The following is a 24,376-nucleotide window of genomic DNA, read 5'->3' as shown; positions in this document are numbered from 1 at the left end:
ATATAGATATAGATATAGATATAGATATAGATATAGATATAGATATAGATATAGATAGATATAGATATCTTCACATTTCCTCCTCTACAGTTTTTCACTGTTCCCTCTAAGTAAACTTCTTCTGCTTACCCTGTTGATAATAACAATTTTTTATATTTAGCAATATCTTCTTTTCTTCTAGGGAAACAAATCTCTTAAACTTATTGGGTCCCTTAATGAAAAGACCTCATGGTGATTCTCTTGAATTCTGTGTTTGGGCAGCAAACTCTCATTTTAAGTCCAGTTTTTTTCTTTATGAATGTTTGGAAGTCTTATATTTTATTAAATGACCATACTTTCCCCTGCAACAATATAGTCAGTTTCTCTGGAGAGTTGATTCTTAGTTGTAGACCAAGTTCTCTTGTTTTCGGAAACATTGTATTCCATGCCTTTCAGTCCTTCAATGTAGATGCAGCCAGATCTTGTTTTATCCTAATGGTGGTTCCCTGTTATCTGAATGACTTCTTTTCTGCAGCTTGTAATATTTTTTCTTTGGTCTGGTTGTTTTTTAATGTGGCTATAATATTCCTGGAAGTTGTCAGTTGTGGATTAAATGTAGGAGGTGATCTGTGGATTCTTTCAATTTCAACTTTTCCCTCTTGATTGAAAATATCAGGGCAGTTTTCTCTAAAAATTTCCTGTTGGATCATATCCAAACTTTTTCTTTTGTCATGATGTTCCAGGAGATCAATAATTCTTAAATTGTCTCTTCGAGATCTGTTCTCTAGATCTTTGGTTGAATCAATGAGGTATTTCATATTCTTCTCAAATTTTTCATTTTTTAAATTTTGTTTTATATATTCTTTCTGCCTTGTGAAGTCATTTTTTCCTAGTTGTTGAGTTCTCTTTTTTAAAGACTGAATTTCATCTCTGACTTTTTGGTCATCCTTCTCCTTCTGGTCTGATTTTCTTTGTAGATCATCTTTTGCCTTCTTTGCTTTTTTTTTTGGAGCTGGTCAATTTTGGATTTTAAGACTTTATTTTCTTGTTTTAGTTCATGTATTTCCTTTTTCAAATTGTCTTCAGCCTCTCTTGATTGGTTTTGAGTTCCTGAATTCTTGAATCAATTGAATTTTGAGATCTTTCAAAGCCTGTGTTCAATTTTCTGGAGCTTCCTCCTCTTCTATTTCATTTGTCCTTTTTTCATCTCCTGGAAAGAAGCTGTCAATTGTAATTCCCTTTCTCTTTTTGTGTTGTTTACTCATATTTTTTTTATTTGCTGTTCTGCTAGTTTAAGCAGATGGATTTAATGAGCTTTGATGAAAGATCCTCCCCCAGATGGCAATGGAGGTTTGTAGTTATGTTCTTTGCAGTCTATGAGGGAGGGGTTTTGGAGTTTTCCTGCCCTCTGAAAACTTCTTGTCAGTCTAATTGATGGAATTAAATTTGGATGAACCTGTATTGCTTATTATGCCCTGAGGCTAAATCATAGAGAGAGAGAGAGAAAAAAAGGGTTGGGGGGAACAAGATAGAGTGTTTTCACTGAGCTGTCCAGCATTAGGGTCCCCCTGCTGCTCTGTTCTCTTTCTTGGTGTGGTAAAGCCAGTAGGTCTGAAGTTTTGATCCATCTAAGCTGCCATCTTCAGAGCATTTTTGCTGTGTTTTTCTGACTTTCTCCTCTAGCCACCTCCCAGAGTCCAGAGCCAGCAAGGCCCTCTCTCCCAGGTGGTGCAGCCTCCCACCCGGATATTTCAGGAGCCACTGAAGACTCTGTAGAGCCCGTGTGGGAGGGGTCCTGGGATTTTCTTTCTATACCCTCAGACCTAACAGTTCATGAATTCAAGCCTTTTTCTTTGCATACCTCTTGAGCTGTCCAGCAGTAGGATCCCCCTTCTCTGTCCTGTTGTTAGATTTGGTCCTCTTTCTTCTTGAAGTGCATTATTTTCTATCTCAGTATGGAAAGGTTGCAGAGATTTTAAGATTTGCTCCATCTAAGCCACCATCTTCCCAGAATCCCCTAGACTAAGGTCTTTCTGACACCAGCACAGACTTTCTATCCATTATGCAACACTGTTTCCCAAAGTCATAATTAGGATCACTATACAAATTATAATCCTATAGCAATTAGTCATCAACTAAAAGTTTTTGACAATTTTGTTAAGTGTTGCTAGTTATTTAGGAATAAAATATTTCCTCCTGAAATTAAGCAATAGGACATTCTGTGTAGGATCTTAACCAAACACATATAGAAGTAGATATCAATTGTTCAGAAAAAGAAATTTTACTTCTGTTATAATAAAATGATACTCCACTCCACTAGATGTAGATGTAGATGGAGTATAGAGAGGATGAGATGACACCTTCCTCCTTTAAAACAGTTGCTCAGGCAGGATCCTTTAGGTCAATGGATGATATCCCTTCAGGACCTACCTGGGGTCAATTGATATTATTTAAAGGGCTCTTATCTCTTATCATATCTGACTGCGCCTCTCCCTTCCCAAAGAAGCTTTGAATAACCACTTCAGGAAGGTACTTTTAAACTTTGATTGTATTTAACAAAGAAGGATAATGGGATGGGATAGAGGTACTGGTAGACCCTAATTAAAATGATAATGATGAATCTAAACTGTAGGTAAGTAAATGAATTAAGATGATTAGCTTCTCTCTGGTACAGCCTGGCCAGAGCCACACCAGAGCAGGCAAACTGCTGTATGATCTTTCAGCTTCTTCTTCACTAGATGATATGCCTAACCAGTTTGAGATATTCACCCCTTTCCACCCTCTTCTTCTTCTTCTGCCCACTTCCTGGATCCCTCCCAGGCCCTGGGAAACCTAGATAACTAAGATGATTGACTTCCTAATTTCTAGGGGCAGTAGAATCAGAGATGGTGGACTGGGTACAGGTTGTCGATGATACAGGAACTAACAAGAGGAGCTTGCAAGGTTGAGTCTACAAGTGTCAGTCCCACAAAAGACCAGGATCCACAGATCTCAGGCCTCAGGGACAGAAAAGGAACCCCTGCCAGGGGTGCCAGGGTGATTTTATACCCCCTGGACCAACTGCCCTCTCCTGTGTCTGCATGCCTCTCTGGGAACATTCCGACATCCAAAGGATCCACCTGTCAATCACAGTGTGAACTCCTGCCTCCCAGAGATTCAATATAACACCTCTAAAAATGGGATTTTAAGTCAACTACATATGGAACTTATTATAAGCATGAGGCATTAGCTACTTTTATATGTGCAGCCATTAGGTAGTTATTGACCAATTTAAAATAATTTTAATTTATTCTCAATGGTGGGTAGAATTAAAGCACGACAAATTTCTTCAGACAATTAAATAATAATTAACCAATTTACCAGTACATTTAGGGAAATGTATTTTACTAGATATAAGTGAAATATAAAAGATAAATTGCATGAGTCACATGAGGAATCCAACGACGTCTATAACTGAAACCTAGGCTCTGAGGTCCACTGAAAAAGAAACAAAACATATTAGCCACATTTGTATCAATTAAAAGTAAATGTATTCAGTAGCCAGAATTTTCTTTCTTCTTGCAGTTAAAGGTAGTTTAATGTTTTAGGAAGTCTGAAAGAGAGCTATGAAATTCAGTTTCCATTTATTCTACCCAATCAACAAGTGTGAAAATCAGATGTGAAATATTTGGCATGACAGTTTTCTAAGGTCTTTTTTAAATATAGTAATAGAAACTTTTTCATTTTGTTTTTTTTCTCAGGTGCTTAGATGCAACCTACATACTTTGGAAAGTAATAATATCCTTTGCTTCACTGCTTAGATTGTCCTAACAGCTTTGTTATATACCATAAGCCTCTCCAAGGATTCTACAGATAGGGCCTTAATGTAGATTAAAACCTTTGTCCCATCACCTTTTTTTTGTATATTGAACATATATTAGCATACAATACATATTTGCATATTTATCATGTTGTGAAAGAAGACATACATTGCTCATAGTAGAGAAAAGCTTACAGAGGAAAATAAATTAAAGAATAATATGCTTCAATTTCCATTCAGACTCTGTTCCTTTTATGGTGATGTAAATCTTTTTTTATTTTAATCATGAATTTCTTGGCTTTTTCCTGGATCTTTGCCTTTTTGATAATAGTTAAGTCATATGTAGTTGACCATCATACATTATTATTGTGACTGCATGCAACAGTCCCATAAACTTCTAAAGAATATGTTTTAGGTCTCCTTGAAAATGCCATGTATTAAGCCAAAGGATGGACAATCTGTAGTCAAAACCAGTTTGGGGATACAATTAGAGATATCTCACCATGAGTTCAGGTTATAATTGAAATATATGTTTATTTGAAAAGAATGAGAATCAAAAATCAGTTTTTCTCAAAGCAATAATACCTCCCCTCCAGGATCATGGACCTTAGTCAAATCTTTATAACCCAGTGATACATAAACCTGAAAAGAAGGATAAACATTTTTAGCACATTGTTCCACAGTTGCTCTCATTACATTTTTGAAAATTTTAGATGCTATGTGATAAAGATGAGATGGTACCTAAACCACTTGTGCTGGAAGTCCTTGGTGATTTTGCATTTAATACTTTAAGTTCTATTTCTGTAGAGTGTTATCTTTAAAAATTTCAACAGCATTATACTTTGGATTAATGCTTCCAGTGTGTTTTTGATGAGCTCAGTTTCCTTTTCTTTTTCCAACAAACAGTAAGGGGTGCTGTTGAATAGAATTCTTCTTGAAATGTGACTCATGTAAAAGCAATCCAAAAAATACTGTACATTCTGGCCAGTCACTGGATCTACACCAAAGATTTCCTGGTATTCAGTCATTCTCTGAGACATGATAGGAATGACAACATTATGTGGATTCCTGGATTCTTATCACAGTATCTGTAAAGTCATAAACAGCTTTATCAACTTCAGCACTTTCATCCTTAAAATTGAGACATTTCTGTAGACTTTAAATATACCAGTTCTGTGGCAGTAGAACTGAAAGTCTTATAAGAAGATTTTATGGAAGGAGGCTTATTTCTTTCATTGTTTGCCAATCCAACTGACAACTCCTGCTGAAAAAAAAACAAAAAAAAAACATGTTAGATCTTTTTACATGCATTCACAAATCCAAAGTCCAGAAACTGCCTCATGGAAAGCTGGGTTGGGGAGAAGCAGGAGTAGAACTACATTGGCCTCAGGACACTGCACTTGGGGCAGACACTTGGACCCTGCTGGGCTGGGCAGGCTTAAGTACTTAATCATAGGTACCTCACTAAGCTCATAACAAACTGTGCTTCAGAAGAAGCCATGAAACCATAGCCGGGAATCTGAGAGAGGAACTTGGGAGACACCACAATGCATGAGGCTCCTGGTGTGTGTGGTGCTTGGGTAATAGTTAACATTTTTAATATATTATTATATATGAATAATAGAGGTAGTAATGGCTGTCCTTGCTTCACCCCTGATCTTACTGAGAAAGCTTCTAGTTTATCTCGATTATACATAATGCTTGCTCTTGGTTTTAGATAGATACTACTTTTTAAAGAAAGACTACATTTATTCCTGTGAAGTCTAAGATTTCAATAGGAAGGACTATTGTATTTGTTAAAGAGAACTTTATTTCTATTGATATAACTATTTTTGTTGTTTTTGTTCCTGATATGGTCAGTTATGGAGATAGTTTCCCACATATTGGAGCAGTCCTGCATTGTTGGTATAAATCCTACCTATTATTAGTATACTTTTATGTCATCTATTGCATAATTGCCATAGGCATATTTTGTTTAAATTTTTGCATCAATATTCAATAGTAAAATTGACCTCTAGTATGGTTTAGGTATAAAAATCACATCGGTGTCAAAAGAATTGTTTGGCTTCCTTCTTTACCTATTTTTTCTAACAGTTTATATAGTATTGGTATTAAATGTTCCTTAAATTTTGGTTAAAATGCACTTGTATATGCACCTGGTTGTGGGGATTTTTTCTTTGGGAAGCAACTTATGGCCCATTCGCTTTTTTCCTAATGTAGAGTTATTTCAATATTCTATTTCCTCATCTGTAGTTAGGGACAATTTATATTTTTTTTTCAAATGTTCATCTATTATATTATCAATTTTTACTGGAGCATAACTAGGCAAAATATATCCTCATAACTGTTTTAATTTTATCCTAGTTGGTGTTGAGCTCACTCTTTTCATTTTTCATACTAATAATTTGATTTTCTTTATTATTAAATCAAATTAATAAATGCTTTATCTATTTTATTCATTTGTTTTTTCATGAAACCAGTACCCAGCTTTATTTATTAGTTTATTACTCTTTTTTACTTTCAACTTTATTAATCTCTCCATTCATTTTCAAGATTTACATTTTAGTGTTTAAGTGGGATTGTCTTTCTTTTTTCCTATTAAAAATAATTTTCTTCCAAATTAATTGATGTAAACTTTCTTTCTTTTACTGAAGTATGTGTTTGGGAAAAAACATTTTCCCAAAGGCATTGATTTGCCTGCATCCCAACAATTTTTATATGTATTAATTCATTTTTGTAATTTTTAAAAATGTAATCATTGGCTAGTTAACATGATTGGAACTGCAGGGTAAGTTTGGTCTGTTAAAATGCCACAGTATGACTTGGAATTTAATCATGATATTTATATGAGCTTGACCATTATAGTAAGTATGGTGCAGGATCTCTTGAAAGTAATTTGGATACAGATTAGGAATCAGACTTTACCTGTCATTTCACTGTTAGAGAAAAATGCCAGATGAGGAAACACCTACCAATAAAAATCAGCATCTTCTCTGCAAAATAAAACTTTAAGAAAAGTTGCCTAAAGCACTGAGAGGTTAAATTACATGCCTAGGGTTACAAAGACATTATGCTTTTTTTTCCTTTCCCAGATTACATATTAATATAATTTTAACAAACATTTTCAGACATTTTGCAATTCACCTTCTCTCTCTCCCACCCATCCACATTCACCAAGGTGGTAGGTAATATGATAGAAATTGTTCATGTGTTATCATATAATACATATTTCATGTTCTTCTTGGTTCTGTTCCCTTCACTTTTTATCACTTCAATAGGCCTTTCCAGATTTGGAGGATCATCTTGTTATGGCAAAATAGTACAATCAAACTTTTGTTTAGGAACTTGCCAAATTTGGTATTTGACATTTGGATGAGAAAAAAAATTACTGTAATATTTCATGTTTGCTGGGCACTTGACATGCTTGCTAGAACTTGTTGGTGTTGGAATCTTGGGGAGTATATACCCACTCTAGCAGAAACAAAGGACCATATGATAGTTCAGAAGCATAAAGTAGAGCTCAACACTGAGGACCTTCAAAGGGAGCAGCAACAATTAGTGGAGGGGAAGTTTTCTTTCGGTAAGGAGAAGGCAAAGGAGGATGTCCCCACTTCATTAATTAAGGAAATTTGTGGAAGTTCAAAACTTTGTTGAAAAATATCACTTTAAATAAAATAAAACTTTAATAGACAGAATTGTAAATTTGCTAAATGACCAGACCATTTCCCATTTTAGAGGAATTTTGAAACACAAATTAAAACAAATATCATTGTATAAATTGCTTTGTGAAGTTTATACCTGGTAAATCTCAAGCAGGATTTAGTAGTGATAAGAGACAGAGAAGAAAGAAAAAGAACTCTAGAAGGGCAGTTGCCCTAAAGTATAATGGAAGAGGATTCTTTCAGACAATAACATTTTTCTTACTTACCATACCCTTAGGCCACGAACTCCTCTCAATACAAGTAAAGTTAAATTAAAATTGTTTTGTTTAGTCTAATTGTTTTTATTTATATCAATGCATTATTAATATTTATTTAGTAAAATAAAACTCCATTAATACACATAATGCCTTATGGAATCTGGGTTTTCTGAATGTCTGGAATGAATTAATTCAATTTACATTTTTTCTTATGGGAAAATTCATTTGTTACTCTCACTTTTTGGTATTTGGCCTGCCTTCAGGTCTCAATTCCCAAGGTACTGAGGTATTCCATTACAATCATATACTATCATTTGTTCAGTCAATCTCCAGTTAATGGGCATCCTTTCAATTTCCAGTTCTTGACACCAATGTCAGATCTGCTATAAACATTTTTGTACGAGTAAGAACATTTCCCCTATCTCTTTGGGACAAAGACCTAGTAGTGATATTATTGGGTTTCAAATGTTGTGCACATTTTGAGGGTATTAGGCATGATACTAAATTGATCTTCAAAATACTTGTGTCAGTTTATACCTTTACCAGCAATGAATTAGTGTCTCATTTTTCCCAACTTCCCTCTAACATTTATTATTTTCCTCTTCCGATGGGGTGAGATGGTATCTCAGAGTTGTTTAATTTACATTTGTAATTTAGAGCATTTTTATATGACTAATAATAGTTTTAATTTCTTCATCTTGGAGCTGCTTGTTCATATTCTCTGATTACTTGTTAACTGGGTAATCCTTTGTGTTTTTATAAATTTCAATCAGTTCTCTATATATTTGAGAAATCAGATCTTGATCAGAGATACTTGCTATAACATTTTCCCCAATTTATTGTTTCTCTTCTGATCCCAGTTACATCAGTTTTGTTTGTGCAAAATTTTTTTAATTTGATGTCATAAAGGTTGTCTGTTTTATACCTCATAATATGCCGTACAATAGATATCATGCTTCGAAGGTGGGAAATGAACTGGTCTTCCCGCCTTTAATGCCAAATTTCTAACTCTTATGTCATTTTGTATCTCTAAAATGATTTAAAACATTTTTCTTCGTTATACATGTATTATCAGTTAAAACATATTTACATATTATTCATTTTTGTAAGTGAATAATCATATAAAACCCAAAGTCCAAAACATATACTCAAATAAACAAGTGACAAATCTTGTTTTCATCTGCATTACTACTCTAATAGTTCTTTCTCTGGTATTTTCAACATGACTACTTGGTTAGCCAAAACTCAACTCTGGAACTCTGGAATTAAATTAGCTTTTTGCCACCATTCTCCTCTTCACAATAACAAGAGAGGACATTTGCCTGACATTTTTTTTTAATTTAAGTATTTTTCCATGGTTACATAATTCACTTTTCCTCCCCTTTTTCCCTCCCCCATGCCAGAGCTGGGTCATAGATGTATTATCACTCAATATCTAGTTCCATATTATTCATTTTTGTAATAATCTTTTTAAAATCAAAACCACACATCCAACACCCATATAAACAAGTGAACAATCAAATGTTTTCCTTCTGCATTTCTACTCCCACAACTCTTTCTCTTGATGTCGATAGTGTTCTTTCTCATCACTCCCTCCTGATTGTCCTGTATCATTGCATGACTAAGAATAGAGGAGTCAATTACATATGATCATCCCACAATCTTTCAGTTTTTGTGTACAATGTTCTACTGGTTCTGCTCATTTCACCCCACTTCAGTTCATGGAGGTATTTCCAGCTTGTATAGAAATCAAGCAGTTTATCATGCCTTATTGCACAGTAGTATTCCATTACCATCATATACCACAATTTGTTCAGCCATTACACAATCAAGGGGCACCCTTTCATTTTCTCATTTTTTGCCATCACAAAAAAGAGTTTGCCTGACATTTGTGATCTCTAGGTAAAAGTTTATTTCTGTTCTTCCCTTGATTCCTTTTTTTTTTTACCTCTTATTCCTTATTCTTCAACTCCCCTCTTCTTTTGAATATTTCCTTACACATTCTAACCCCTCTCCCTTTGTCACCTTTCTCCACTTATCTTTTAAGTTTATTTTATTTCTATGCTACAAATTGTCTATATTTGTAAGGGATGGAGGGCAGAGCTAAAGTGTGTAAAATCTTTTATTGTATCCAAATAAAAATTAAATTCATGGGATAAAACTCCTTTTCCCACTCCTTCTTCCATGTTGGAACACTTAATCTTATGTGGCATCTTATGCAATAGTAATTTACCCTTCAATCTTCTTTATTTCTTTAGTAGTATGGTGTTCTAAACTTCTAATTTTTGTCTTCATCCATTTTTGTCTTTGATCAACAAATCCAAAAAATACCATCCTCAGGACTTATGTCTGCCTTATTTACATTTCTCTATAATTTTTGGAGGTATTATGGGTCTGTTTTATTTATTCCCATATTATGATATAAACAATTTATTTTGCATACTCCCTTCAAATTGAACCTATGTGTCTTTCTATGTTTTCCTTCATGCTTGTGGTTACATATCAAAGCATTTACTCAGTTTTCAGAAGCTATAGCATTGTAGACTTAACTTTCACAGAGACTGAAAAGTCTCAATATAAATCTAAGCAGAATCCTGAAAAGTCCTAGTTCTTATGAACTAAGTAGAACCGTTTAACATCTTAATTTAAAATAATTACTAGCTAAATGATAGTGAAAAATACGAAAATATGGCAAGAGTACAAATGATAGAGAAGATATTTTGAATCTCATTCAGAATATTTTTTCCAAAGAAACTAACTTTAGAATTCACATTTTCCACTAAAATGTAAGTTTATCCTATCAAAATTATTCTATTAGCTCCACATATGGCAGTCAATCATTTCTCCAGTGTCATTTTCTCACATTTTTCTTTTCTTTTCCTTTGTGAAAAAAAAACTCATCTGAGATTGGGAAAGAGGGCACTATAAAATGTAGAGTCTCAAAGCTACACAATATATAAAATATTTTAACATGAATGCATGTGACCTATAAACTATGAATTTACATGTACCTATATTTGTATTTTGTAAATTCATAAAATATATTTATTTTTTCATATACAAAAATTTAATTGAAGTGTTAATACCATTGCAAGAGAGTATGAGTAAGAAGTTGCTAAAGCCAGGAATAGTTCTGACGTGTTCCTGGCCTGCCAATACACCTTGAACTTCATCTGAAAAACCAGAGCTATTTTCAGACTTGACCCATTCCTAAGCAAAGCTTGCCTGCCAGTGAATTCTGATGAAATCTACAGGGGGTTTCATCTGTACCCAGATGGAGACCGGTTCATGAACAGTGGCCTGTGTCTATTTCTGTACCTTTTTTCTCCCACTCATTCATTATTTTATGTACACATGGATATTTTTTCATAAAGACAAATATATTAAAATATATATATATATATATAAATATATATACACATGCATATTGTATGGGGGTGAGTATTGATGGTGGGGGGTGTATCTAAACTCCCCCTTGTTAGCTTTCAATGGGCCAGATCAGCTAATCACTCACCCCCAACCCCAGGGAAGACTATGAGGGAATAAACTCAAAAAGGCTCCCAAATGGCAAAGCTATAGTGAGGATACTGAAGGAAGGTGTTGGGGTTCATTTGTGATCCTAATGGGTAAGATCCCACCCTCAGAGCCAGCCCTGTTGAGACAAAGCCTCTCCCCACTCTTAAGTTCAAGTCAGCTTTTGCCCATCAAGATGGAGTCCTGTAATGGTCTTCCCCTCAGCCACAAGATCAGTCACCTCTCCCGCTCAATGTAACTGTTCCAGACTCTAAGTATCAAACTATCAGGGGTTTATTAAAGAATAAATTAAATTCAGGGTACAGGGGAATCAAGGAAGGAGGGAAAGGATGAACTTCACTATCAGCTAAGTCTTCTCCCCAAGAGAGCAGCTCTGGACTTCTTCTGTGGCTTGGAAACAGTAGATAACGCTCTCTTCCCCCTACAGTTTCCTATCAAATATTTCTAAACTAATATAAAAGGGAAGTAACAGGATCAATGAATTCAGGCAGGATCAGAGAAGGGACCCCACCTCATTCAAGGCTGCTTCCCCAGGAGTTCGGACTCTCTGGCCAAATTGGAGAATTGCTGTTCAATGTCTTCTTTGTTGATATTCCTGATCTCCCAATAGACACTAATAAAAGTACAGAGGAACCCACTTCTCTCAGAATCCACCCCAAAAACCCAAACTCCCAATCAAAGAACCAGCCCCCCAGAGTCCCAGTCTAGTCAGGAGTGAAGTGACAGTTGAGAAACCTCTTCCAAACTCCTCTTGCTGTTGTCCCTTCCCAAACTGAATTCTGAACAGGCAACATTCTGCTGGGCTATTTCAGGGTCCCTTCCAACTCCAATTGCCTGCTCCTCTTTGCAAATTTAGTTCACACTGTTACAATGTGCATAATATATATGCATATATGTGTGTAATATATGTATATATATGTATGTAATATATATGTGTATATAATATAATAAGTACATAATACTTCAATGAAAGTTTGGTATATTATATATATTAACATGGTTGTATATACATATATATAATTTTCTGCTTTCATCATTCATAACTTTGCATGAACAAATTTTAGATAACAGATTGCATTCCAATGATTCTAATGAATGTTTCAGTATTCATTTTCCCAGTGGAAGAATGTTGGTGGATAGGTTCTCAGGGTAGTCTACAAATTCTAACTTCATGAATAACTTAGTAGAACAATATTACTAAATGTTATTGCATTTTCTCCAAAAAACTGACCATAGCTGAAAAGCCTTCATTAAGTAATATAGGTACTGGAAAAATTATAAAGATATGGTATGTGTATGTGTGTGTATGTATGTACACACATATCCTGTGTTGGTTTCCCTACTATCTCTTAATTTTAATTAAAAGCTAGTTGTCTCTAGCTGAATGTGCATTTCAAAATCAACATCTTAAAAAATAAATCATCATCTTTTTTCTCTAATTTCCTCCCTTCCCCTTTTTTTGTACCAAGGATGCTATCATTCTTCCAGTCATCTAGATTCATATTGTGAGGGTAATCCTTAACTCCTCGCTTTAAGCATTTAAGTGATAGGAGAGGGAAGAGAATATCTCCCTTCACATATATTATGTCATTGAAGATATTAGACCAGTAGAAAGCATTTCATCTAATTGGAATAAGAAATGCTGGATTACTAGGAGGTAATATAACTATTACGATTTAATCACCCTAGGAAGAGAAACTTCAGGAATCATAATCCCTTTCTGATGGAGATAGCATTGGTGTGGATCTTATAAAAGTACCATCCTCTCTGTCAGGGCCCAGGCAGAACTATACTTGAGGGAAATTTTATGAGTCTATAAATTGAGAAAAGTACTTCTAGAGACCATAATGATAGCACTTTAGAATTTCTCCAACATGCCTCAGAAAACTTCATCCTGGAAGCTCACTATAGTTTTGAAATTCATATCTCAGAAGAACCTTCAACATCTGTGACCTCTCCTTTTTATCAAATGGCTAATACCAGAACTTTTATTTAAGGAATATGTCCAAAATAACCTTTCTTATTCCTATCTAGGCAGAATTCTGGGTATTATCTTCAATGCAATCGAATAGATCTCTTCCTTCTCTTTCAGTTCCCTTTTATGTGTTGTCTTCCCTTAGAATATAAGCTCTTTGAGGGCAATCACTATCCTTATTTCTGCTTGTATTTGTATCCCAGGACTTAGCACAATGCTAGAAAGTGCCATATATATGTATATATATTTGTTGCCTAACTGATAAACTCTTAACATACAGACCCAATTGCCTGAATCTTATCAATTCTGCCTCCAGAATATCTTTCACCTCTGTCCTCTTCTCTCTATTTACACCACAATCTCCCTAGTTTAAGAACCTGGTTTAGTCATGTTTTATGACAAGATATTTCTCACTGATTTTCCTTATTCCAGCTTCTCTTCTCTCCCCAAAATCACCACACAACTGTAAAAGTTATATTCTTAAATAATAGAGTGGAGGATGTCATTCTGCTTTTCAAGTATTTCAGCAACCCCCCTCCACTGCTTCTAGAAAAAATACAAATTAATATTATATATAATGCACCTACATACCTGTATGACTATATGATTTAAATCTTTATATAATCTCTCTTTCTCTTTCTCTCTATAGGTGTAGTAGATAGAGAGGAATGAGAAGAAAGTTTTTATTATATTCAAATAGATGACTTGAATCTTCCATTTAATAACTAATAATCTATGTTATGCATATAATATATGTGTAATATATAACAATAAGGTATAATAACAAAAATAACTTATAAATAAAGAAAGTAATTGGTAAATGTAGTGCAAAAGGGCATATTAACCCTGCAAAGCCTTACAGTAGAATTTCTGACAGTTGAAAAGGGTTTAGAATCCTGACTAGTGGCAGTTGATCTTGGAGACTCATTGAGAGTAGGAGAGTCAACTGAGCTCTATCTTTGTACTGAAAACCAGGCCTATATTCTGTAGCTTTTCTTTGAAGATTTGTTAGCTTAGCTATTTTCTTTGGATTTCCCTGACCTTCCCTTTCCCAATCATCATTTTCCCTTCCTAAATTTCTGTGGGTTTTTGAAAGGAGGGTGGATCTGTGTGGTAACTTTCAAACTTTGTAGATTTAGTTTCCCCATAGTCAAGTAAGGCTTCCCTTGATACAAATTATCTCTTAAATCATTATATGCAACTTTCCTACCCTTTTTGAACAACAAAACCTCAGGGGCTGAGTTAGGCAGGTCCTTTCTCAGTCTCACATTCCTTTCTCCCTCCCCACCTGAAGCTTTCCCTAGGTGGCTGTTAGAGTTACCTTGTACCCCTCTGTCCTTTACAATCAACCCTGAAACTCAATAAACCCTGTTTGTCACTTAATCCAACCTTTGGCTAATTCATTAGTTGATTGATAAGAGAGGGAGAAGGGAGAAAATCTTTCATATCTAAATTAGAGACACAGAGACAAAGAGAGAGAGAGAAAGAGAGATTTATGTCAAAATCTCATACACTGTAGAAAAGAGAGTCAAGAGGGTAGACAGAGTACAGGAACCATGATATGGCTGAACTCTCCCAATATTCTCCTCTAAACACTTTAAAATAATGGACCAAAATAAATGTCTTGAAATAAATAAAAAGCCAATAAAGATCCTGAGGGAAGCATTTATACAGTCTAAGAAAAATTGGGAGGTTCACAAGATAACTCTGTAACTCTATGGGCATTTCATTTCTGGATCTGGCAGAAGCTCCTATAGGCTCATAGAAGTGTCTGTAATAGAAGTAGCAGCAGCAGCAGCAGCTTTGGGAACTCTCAGGCCAGACACAATAAGTGGGTCAGAAAGAGGTTACAGGGGATTCTTTGCTGGTACTGGATACATGGATACAGCTGATGCTGACTGGCAACACAGTTACCTATAATAGATTTTTGGGTCTCAGTTGCAGGGTTAGGAGGAGCCCTTTTGATTAATCACAAAGGAACAAGAGTTCTGGTTATAGCTCTGGGGCTAAAAGGAACACTAGCATTTGTGGCTACAGGAGTATAGAGAATGTGATCAGAGTTCCAAAGCCAAGTTGGCCACTATTACTTGTGGTTACATGTGAGCAAGCACCATTTCTAGGTAAAGATCAGAGCACAGACCAGGAGGTTAGTGACCACATCTCATCCACATATAACATTACTAAAGAACCACCAAAAACTGCTGACACCCAGAACTAGCTCTTAAAATAACATCACCATGAACCTTGAAATATGGGATAGTGCCTTCCAATTCCTAGACGAGTAAAGCCCAAATTTCACAAAAAGGTCAAACAATGAAATAGCCTGGGGAGATGAGCTAACAGCAACCAAAAAAAACTGCTGTGGTACAAATTAAAAAACGGCAACATTGTGAAAACAGTCACAAACCAAGCCCCAAAGAAAAATGATAATTGGACCCACAGCCAGTAAGAATTCCATGAACTATTAGAGTATTAAAAGTAGTATAGTTAAAATTGAAAAAAAATAGAGTGATATAAGAGAATTATAAAAAAAGATAACTTAAAACATCTCAAAAAATCTCAAAAAACAGAATTGGCTTGATGGTAAAAGTAGAACACAAATTGATTGAAGAAAGAGCTCCTTTTAAAGGAAAGTAGACACAAATAGAAAGGAAGGTTAAAAAGTCATTAAAAATAATATCTTAAAAAGTAAAACTGGCTAAATGGAAAAAGAGGTATAAAAGGTCACTTAAGAAAATAAATTCTTAAAAATTAAGATGGTCAAATAAAACCAAATGACTTCATGAGATTTTTTTTATTTAAATATTTTATTTTTTCAGAAAAATTTTCCATGGTTACATGATCCATGTTTTTTTTTCTTTCCCTTTCACCCCCTTCCCCATATGCAATGCACATTTCTACGGGTTTTAACAGACTTCATGAGACTTTGAATAATTAATGTAAAAAATTTTAAAAGAAGGAAAAAGGAAATATTTCACTGGAAAGGCAACTAACTTAGAAAACAGATAAAGAAGATATAATTTAATGATTATTGGAGTACTTGGAAGCCATAATAAAAAAAGGGGTTAGATATATTTCCAGAAATTATCAAGGAAAATTATACTGATATTTAAGATCCATGGGATAAAATAGAAAAGGAAAGAAATCCACTAGATACCTCAGAAAGCTATCCCAAAATGAAAACTCTCAGGAATATTATAAAGTCCAGAACTCCCAGCTCAAGGAGAAAATATAGCAAGTAGTCAGAAACAATTGAGATACAATAGAGACAGAGTTAGAATCACACAAGATTTAGCAGCTTCCTCAATAATGCAGTAGAGGACAAGGAATATGTTATTCGGAAAGGCAAAGGAACAAGGATTGCTGACAATAATATTCTTCCCAGAAAAACTTACTATAAACATTCAAGGAAAAAATAGATATTTAATGATGTAGAGGACATCAAAGCATTCCTGATAAAAAGACTAGAGCTGAATGGAAAATTCAACTTTTAAACAGAAGACATAAGAGAAACATAAAAATTTAAACATAAAAAAGATGAAAAGAGGGATTCAACAAGGTTAAACTGTTTACATTCCTATGTAGGAAGATAATTCATTTAATTTCTAAGAACTTTATTATTATTAAGCCAGTTAAAAGAAGTATATATAGACAGAATTAACAGGTGAGAGCTGATTTTGTCTGAATAATCTCAGAACACATATAGGGACAAGAAGAAAGTTTGCACTAGGAGAATGGGGAAGGAAGAAGTATAATGGTGAGAATTTACTCACATAAACATGGTGTAAGCAATTTCAGTCCAATATTGTCCAAGAGTCTTTTAAAGGTACATTTCATTTACATGTATATATATATATATATATATATATATATATACACACACACACACACACACACACACACACACATATATATATATATATATATATTCACATATGTGTGTTCAGTGATTTCTGTCATATCTGATTCTTCCTGACCCATTTTTAGGTTTCATAGATAGGGAAATTAAGATAAACAGGGTTAAGTGACTGGCCCAGTATCATACAAGTACTGTAAGTTCAGATTTGAACTCATGTCTTCATTAATTCAAGCCTGATGCTCTATCCACTGCACAATTTGCCTAGCATAGATACTTATGTTTATGTATAAATGTATGTATATATTTTTTGCATGTTAAACATGTGATGTACTTTTAGTAAGGAATTGTAGATGAGGAAACTTCCTCTATCAAGGCAAACCAGAAGCTAGTTTCTGGTTTGTAATCTTAGAGCATGGCTTCAGGAAATAAAACGTTGAAGGAGAGCCATACAGCTACTTTTCATCAGAGACTATATTTGAATCCAGATCTTTCTTCCTCAAAGGAAGTTTCTGTACTTTATTATAGAATGTGTTTCTTTTATGTATTTTGTATATATACATACTGTATACATGTAAATCATATATATATATGATATTTTAAGTATATATATATATATATACATATACTTAAAATACTCTACAAATGAAAAACTCTGGGACCATAGGATTTGTCCTAACTTTTGAAAAATAATATAAAAGCATATTTTATATTCATACATAGGGCAATAATTTGTATTGTGTGAAAAAATAATACTCAAGATGATACGGAAAGCGCTAAATGTTTGGTATGATTGTATACATAGAGTTGTTAGACTTAATAAAAGTCTAGTTTCTACCAGATGCTAAAATCAATCAAGCAGGACAGAAATCCACAATGTTCATTGTTCATAATATTCACAAATCAAGTCTTGAAAAACTATAAAATAAGAGATTAGTATAAATATGTGAAATTGCAATAGAAGGAAAAAAGTATCTTTTGGCAGTACAGCTTATAAAAATCATTATTCATACATTTTTCCTTAAAAATTTTTGGTTATTTTTTAATATGTCCCCTTGGAAAAAATTATCTTATAACAAAACGTATGATTTAAACAACATGACTCATTGATAACACATGACAACATATACTTCACTGTACAACTTTACTCTGGTCCCACTATACCTACAGGAATGGAGTTATGTTTCATTATCAGTCATCCTGAGAAAATTATCTATGTTCTGATGTCTCTTAGTTGTATTATTCTTTATATTATTGGGGTCATTGTGTGTGTTGTTCTGTTGGTTTTAATAACTATAATGTGTATCAGTTCAAATAAGCATTCCAAAGGGGCTCCAAATTTTTCATATTTTATTGGTTTTGATAGAAATGTTACTTAAATTCAGTAACTCCCAAATGCCACAGTTTCTTCAATCATTCTCGAGGCAAAAGATATTCATTACCGAGCCCCATTTTATTTTTTCTTGTCAGGAGAAATTTTATTTTATACCTAATGGGGTCTGGATTAAAATGGCGGCAGAGTAGAAAGCAGCTTGCTTAACCTTTCCTAACCCACACAGATAGGACTCTTCAAAAGGACATAAAAACAAATCCAGATGAACAATTTGACAATCATTGGTCTTCCTGAAAAAACAGAAATGAATAGGAATATGGACTTCATACTACAAGAAATTATCCAAAAAAACTGCCCTGAGGTTCTTCAACAAGAGGGCAATATAAACATCGAAAGGATCCATAGTTCACCCTCTATACTAAACCCTGAAAAGAAAATCCCCAGAAATATAATAGCCAAATTCAAGAGCTTCCAAGTAAAAGAAAAAATTTTACAAGAAACCAGAAAGAGACAATTGTGATATCAAGGAGCAAAACACAGGATCTGAAAGCCTCCACCCTAAAAGAACAGAAGGCTTGGAATATGATATTCAGAAAGGCAAGAGAATTGAGTCTACAACCAAGGATCACCTACCCATCAAAACTGACTATATACTTCCAGAGGAAAGTATGGACATTCAGCAAGATAGAAGATTTCCAAGTATTTGCACAGAAAAGACCAGGACTAAATGGAAAGTTCGATATTCATCCACAAAACCAAGAGAAACATGAAAAGGTAAATAAGAAAAAGAGGGGAAAGAAAGAAAACTCATATTTTTAAATTTGCCTCTTTAAGGGCTTCAATAAGATCAAATTATTTGTATTCCTATATGAAGAAATGTTATGTATAATTTTCAAAAACTGTATTCACTATTATAGTAATTAGAAGAATTATCCATAGGGAGAGGTTGGAGTACTAAATGGTCTAAGATGATACTGGGGGAAAAAGAGAGGACGGGTACCAAATAAAAAGTAGATGGCACCAAGAGAAACTTGAATGAATAAGAAAAATAGTATATTCCATACCACACAAAGAGGGCATGGGACGGGACGGGAATGAACACTATTATAAGAAGGAGAGGAAGAGAGCATTAAGAAGTAATATTTAAATCTTACTCTCAATGGAATTAACCCTGAGAGGGAAGAGTAGCTCTATCCATTGGGATATAGAACTCTATCTAACTCTACTGAGAAAGTCAGAAGGGAAAAACCAAGGGGAACAGGGGAATGGGGAGGTCAAAAAAGGGAGGGGAGGAGAGGGAGGAGGGAATTCATTATGCCTTAAAAACTAAAAAAAGTGAATGATAAGGGAGGGGGTGGAAAGGGAATTCAATCAAGGGAGGGGACAAGAGGGACTGGTTTAAAACAAACCACTGTTTTAAAAGGAAATAGCATAATAAGAAGGGATAGAACTAGGAGAGGATAAATTATAACTCTGAATGTGAATGGGATGAACTTGCCCACAAAATGGAAGCAAATAGCAGAGTGGATTAGAAACCAAAAGCCTACCATATGTTGTCTACAAGAAACACATATGAGGCGGGTGGACATACACAAGTTTAAGATCGAGGGATAGAGCAAAATTTTTTGGGCTTCAACTGAGAAAAAGAAGGCAGGAGTGGCAATCATGATTTCTGACAAAGCCAAAGTAAAAATAGATCTGATTAAAAGAGACAGGGAAGTATATTACATTCTGATAAAAGGCAGTATAGACAATGAGGAAATAACAGTGCTCAATATGTATGCACCAAATGGTATAGCATCCAAATTCCTAAAGGAGAAACTGGCAGAGCTCAAGAAGGAAATAAATAGTAAAACTATACTAGTGGGAGATCTAAATATTCCTCTTTCTGATCTAGATAAGTCAAATAAAAAATAAATAAGAAAGAGATAAGAGAGGCAAAATAAATCCTAGAAAAATTAGATTTAATAGATATGTGGAGAAAAATAAATAGGGACAAAAAGGAATACACCTTTTCTTCAGCTGCACGTGGTACATTCACAAAGATTGACCATGGAATAGGGCATAGAAACATTGCAAATAAATGAAAAGAGCAGAAATAATAAAGACAATTTTCACATAATGAAACCAAAACTATCAATAAGCATATTAGAAAGTGTTCTAAATCTCTAATAATTAGAGAAATGCAAAATAAAAACAACTCTGAGGTACCATCTCACACCTAGCAGATTGGCTAAAATGATAGCACATGAAAATAATAAATCTTTGAGGTGATGTGGCAAAATTGGGACATTAAAGCATTGCTGGTGGAGTTGTGAATTGATCCAACCATTCTGTATGGCAATTTGGAACTATGTGCAGAAAGCTCTTAAAGCCTGCCTCCCCTTTGATCCAACCATACCATTGCTAGATTTCTACCCCAAAGAGACCATAGATAAAAATATGACTTGTACAAAAATATTTTTAGCTTTGCTTTTTGTGGTGGCAAAAATCTGGAAAACAAGGGTATGCCCTTCAATTGGGAATGGCTGAACAAATTGTGGTATAAGTTGGTGATAGAATACTATTTTGCTCAAAGGAATAAAGAACTGGAGGAATTCCATGTGAACTGGAAAGACCTCCAGGAATTGATGCAGAGTAAAAGGAGCAGAGCCAGAAGAACATTGTACACAGAGACTGATACACTGTGGTGAAATTGAATGTAATGGAGTTCTTTACTAGCAGCAATGCAATTACCTAGGACAATTCTGAGTGATTTATGGAAAAGAAAGCTACCTACATTCAGAGGAAGAACTACACGAGTGGAAACACAGAAGAAAAACAACTTCTTGAATACATGGGTTGATGCGGACATGCTTGTGGATGTAGATTCAAAAGAACCACACCAATGCAGCTATCAACAATATGGAAATAATTATTGATCAATGATACATGTTAAAACCAGTGGAAATGAGCATTGGCTAAGGAGGGTAAAGAGGGGGGTGTGAAGGGGAAAGTAAAAACATGAATCATATAACCATGGAAAATTTTTCTAAAAAATATTTTAAAAATCACTAAATAAATAAATAAATGAAAATCAAATCAAATCACCCTAGACAATATAAAATACTTAGGAATCTATCTGTCAAGACAAACACTGGAATTATACGAAACCCTTTACACATAATTAAAACTAAATCTAAACAATTGGAAAAACATTGAGTAATCATGGGTAGGATGAGCTAACATAATAAAAATGACCATTGCACCCAAATTCATTTACTTATTTAGTGGTATACCTATCAAACTACCAAAAACTTTTTTACTGAATTAGAAAAAAACTATAACAAAGTTCATTTGGAAGAACAAAAGTCCAAGAATACCAAGGGAAATAATTAAAAAATGTGAAGGATGGGAGTCTAGCAGTACAAGATGTTAAACTACTATAAAGCAATAGTCATCAAAACAATATGGACTGGAGTTAAGGGACCTCAGCAAGCTAGTGTTCAATAAATCCAAATATCACAGCTTTTGAGACAAGAATTCACTATTTGATAAAAACTCCCAAGAAAATTAGATAATGGTATGGGAAAATTCAAGTTTAGATCAACATCTTATACCATATACCAAGATATATTCAAAATCTATAAATGACTTAAATATAAAGAAGGAAATCATAAATAAATTAAGTTAACATAGAATAGTATACCTGTCTGACCTGTGGGAAAGTAAGAAATTTAAGACCAAGCAAGAGATAGAGAACATTTCATAATGTGAAATGAATGACTTTGATTATAACAAATTAAAAAGGTTTTGTACAAACAAAAGCAATGCAAACAAAATTAGAAGGAAAGCAATAAACTGGAAAAAATTTATAATGAAACTCTGACAATTTTCTAATTTCCCAAATATATAAGGAACTTAATCAAATTTAGAAAAAATGAAGCCATTCCCCAGTGGCCAAATTTTGGTCAAGAGATATGAATAGGCAGTTTTCACATGATGAAATCAAAACTATCAATAATCACATGAGGGGCAGCTGAGTAATTCAGTGGAGTGAGAGTCAGGCCTAGAGATGGGAGGTCCTAGGTTCAAATCTGGCTTCAGTCACTTCCCAGCTGTGTGACCCTGGGCAAGTCACTTGACCCCCATTGCCCACCCTTACCAATCTTCCACCTATGAGACAATACACCGAAGTACAAAGGTTTAAAAAAAATAATCACATGAAAAATTGTTCTAAATCCCTCCTGATTAGAGAAATGCAAATCAAAACAACACTGAAGTACCACCTTGCACTTAGCAGATTTGCCATTATGGCACCAAAGTTAAGGGATAAATGTTGGGGGGGTTAGATATGGCAAAATTGGGAAACTAATACACTGCTGGTAGAGTTGGGAATTAGTTCAACCATTCTGGATGGGAATTTGGAATTATGTGTAAAGGACTTTAAAAGACTGTCTGCCCTTTGATCTAGCCTTACTACTGCTGGGTTTGTACCACAAAGAGATAATGAGGGAAAAAAACCTATACAAAAAATATTTATAGCTGCACTCTTTGTGGTGGCAAAATATTGGAAAATGAGGGGATGTCATTTGATTGGGGAATGGCTGAATAATTTGTGGTATCTGATGGTGAGGGAATACTATTGTGCTGAAAGGAAAAATGAACAGATTATTCCTATATGAAATTAAAAGACCTCCAGGAATTGATGCAGAACAACTTAGACTGATACATTGTAGCACAATCAAATATAACATATTTTTCTATTAATAGCAATGTAATGATCCAGGGCTATCCAGAGGAACTTATGAGAAAAAAATGCTATCCACATCCAGAGAAAGAACTGTGGGTGTAGAAACTCAGAAGAAAAACATATCACATAGTTTGATGGTGATATGATCAGGGTTTTGAAGTTAAAAGGTCATGCTATTGTAAATATGAATAATATGGAAATAGATTTTGAACAATGATACACATATAACCCACTGGAATTGCTTTTTCAGCTCTGGTAGAGGGGAGGGGAAAAGGCAGGATAAAGACATGAATCATGTAACCATGGAAAAATATTATAAATAATTAAATAAATAAAAATAAAAGTAAATAACTTTTTAAAAATTAGGATTGGCCAAGGGGAAAATAATGAGTTCCGAAGACATCAAGAAACAAAGACAAAAGAATAAAAAATGGAATAAAATGTGAAATATTTTATTGGGGAAAAAATCTGACCTGGAAAATGGATCAATGACATATAATCTAAGAATTATTAGAGTATTCAAAAGTCATGATTAAAAAATGATTATACTTCATCTTTCATAAATTATCAAGGAACACTGTTTTGATATTCTAGAACGAGAGGGCAAAATTGAAATTGAAAAAATCCATTTAACATCACCTGAAAGAGATCTCAAAAGACAATGTCTAGGGATAAAATAGTTAAATTTCAATACTCTCAGATCAAGGAGAAATATTTCAAGCAGACAAAAAGAAACATTTCAGATATCATGGAGCCACAGTTAGGATAAAACAAAATTTAGCAGTTTCTTTATTAGAGAATCTGATGGTCTGGAATGATATTATAAAGGGAGAAGGAGCTATAACAACCACCAGTAATCACATACTCAGCAAAATTGAGTATAATCCTTGAGGAGAAAAATAAGCATTGAGTGAAATAGAGGACTTTCACACGTGCAATGACAAGAGCTGAAAAGAAAATTTTACTCTTAAATATAAGTCTCAAAAGAATCAAAAAAGGGAAATAGAAATAAAAAGACATTCAGTAATGTTAAAATGTGTATATCCCTACATGCAAAGATGAATATGTGTAACTCCTGAGAATTTTATCATTATTAGAGAAGGTAGAAGAGCTGTACATAGACATAGAACAAGGGTGTGAAAAATAAAACTAAAGGGTGAGAAAAAATGCATTGGGAGGAGTAGAAATGAGAAACAGAATGAGGTAAATTTTCTCAAATTAAGGAGGTATGAAAGAATTTTACAGTGGA

General features: G+C 34.1%; 1 pseudogene; it reads right to left on the bottom strand.

Annotated features, from left to right (window-relative positions):
• Positions 1-3,775: 3,775 nt before the first annotated feature.
• LOC123249507 lies at positions 3,776-5,372 on the bottom strand (annotated as a pseudogene).
• Positions 5,373-24,376: the final 19,004 nt, after the last annotated feature.

This window comes from Gracilinanus agilis, chromosome 1, assembly GCF_016433145.1.
Source record: "Gracilinanus agilis isolate LMUSP501 chromosome 1, AgileGrace, whole genome shotgun sequence".
In the NCBI taxonomy this organism is placed as follows: domain Eukaryota; kingdom Metazoa; phylum Chordata; class Mammalia; order Didelphimorphia; family Didelphidae; genus Gracilinanus; species Gracilinanus agilis.
Note: the sequence above shows the minus strand (reverse complement) of the source record. Positions and strands in the feature narration are given on the sequence as shown.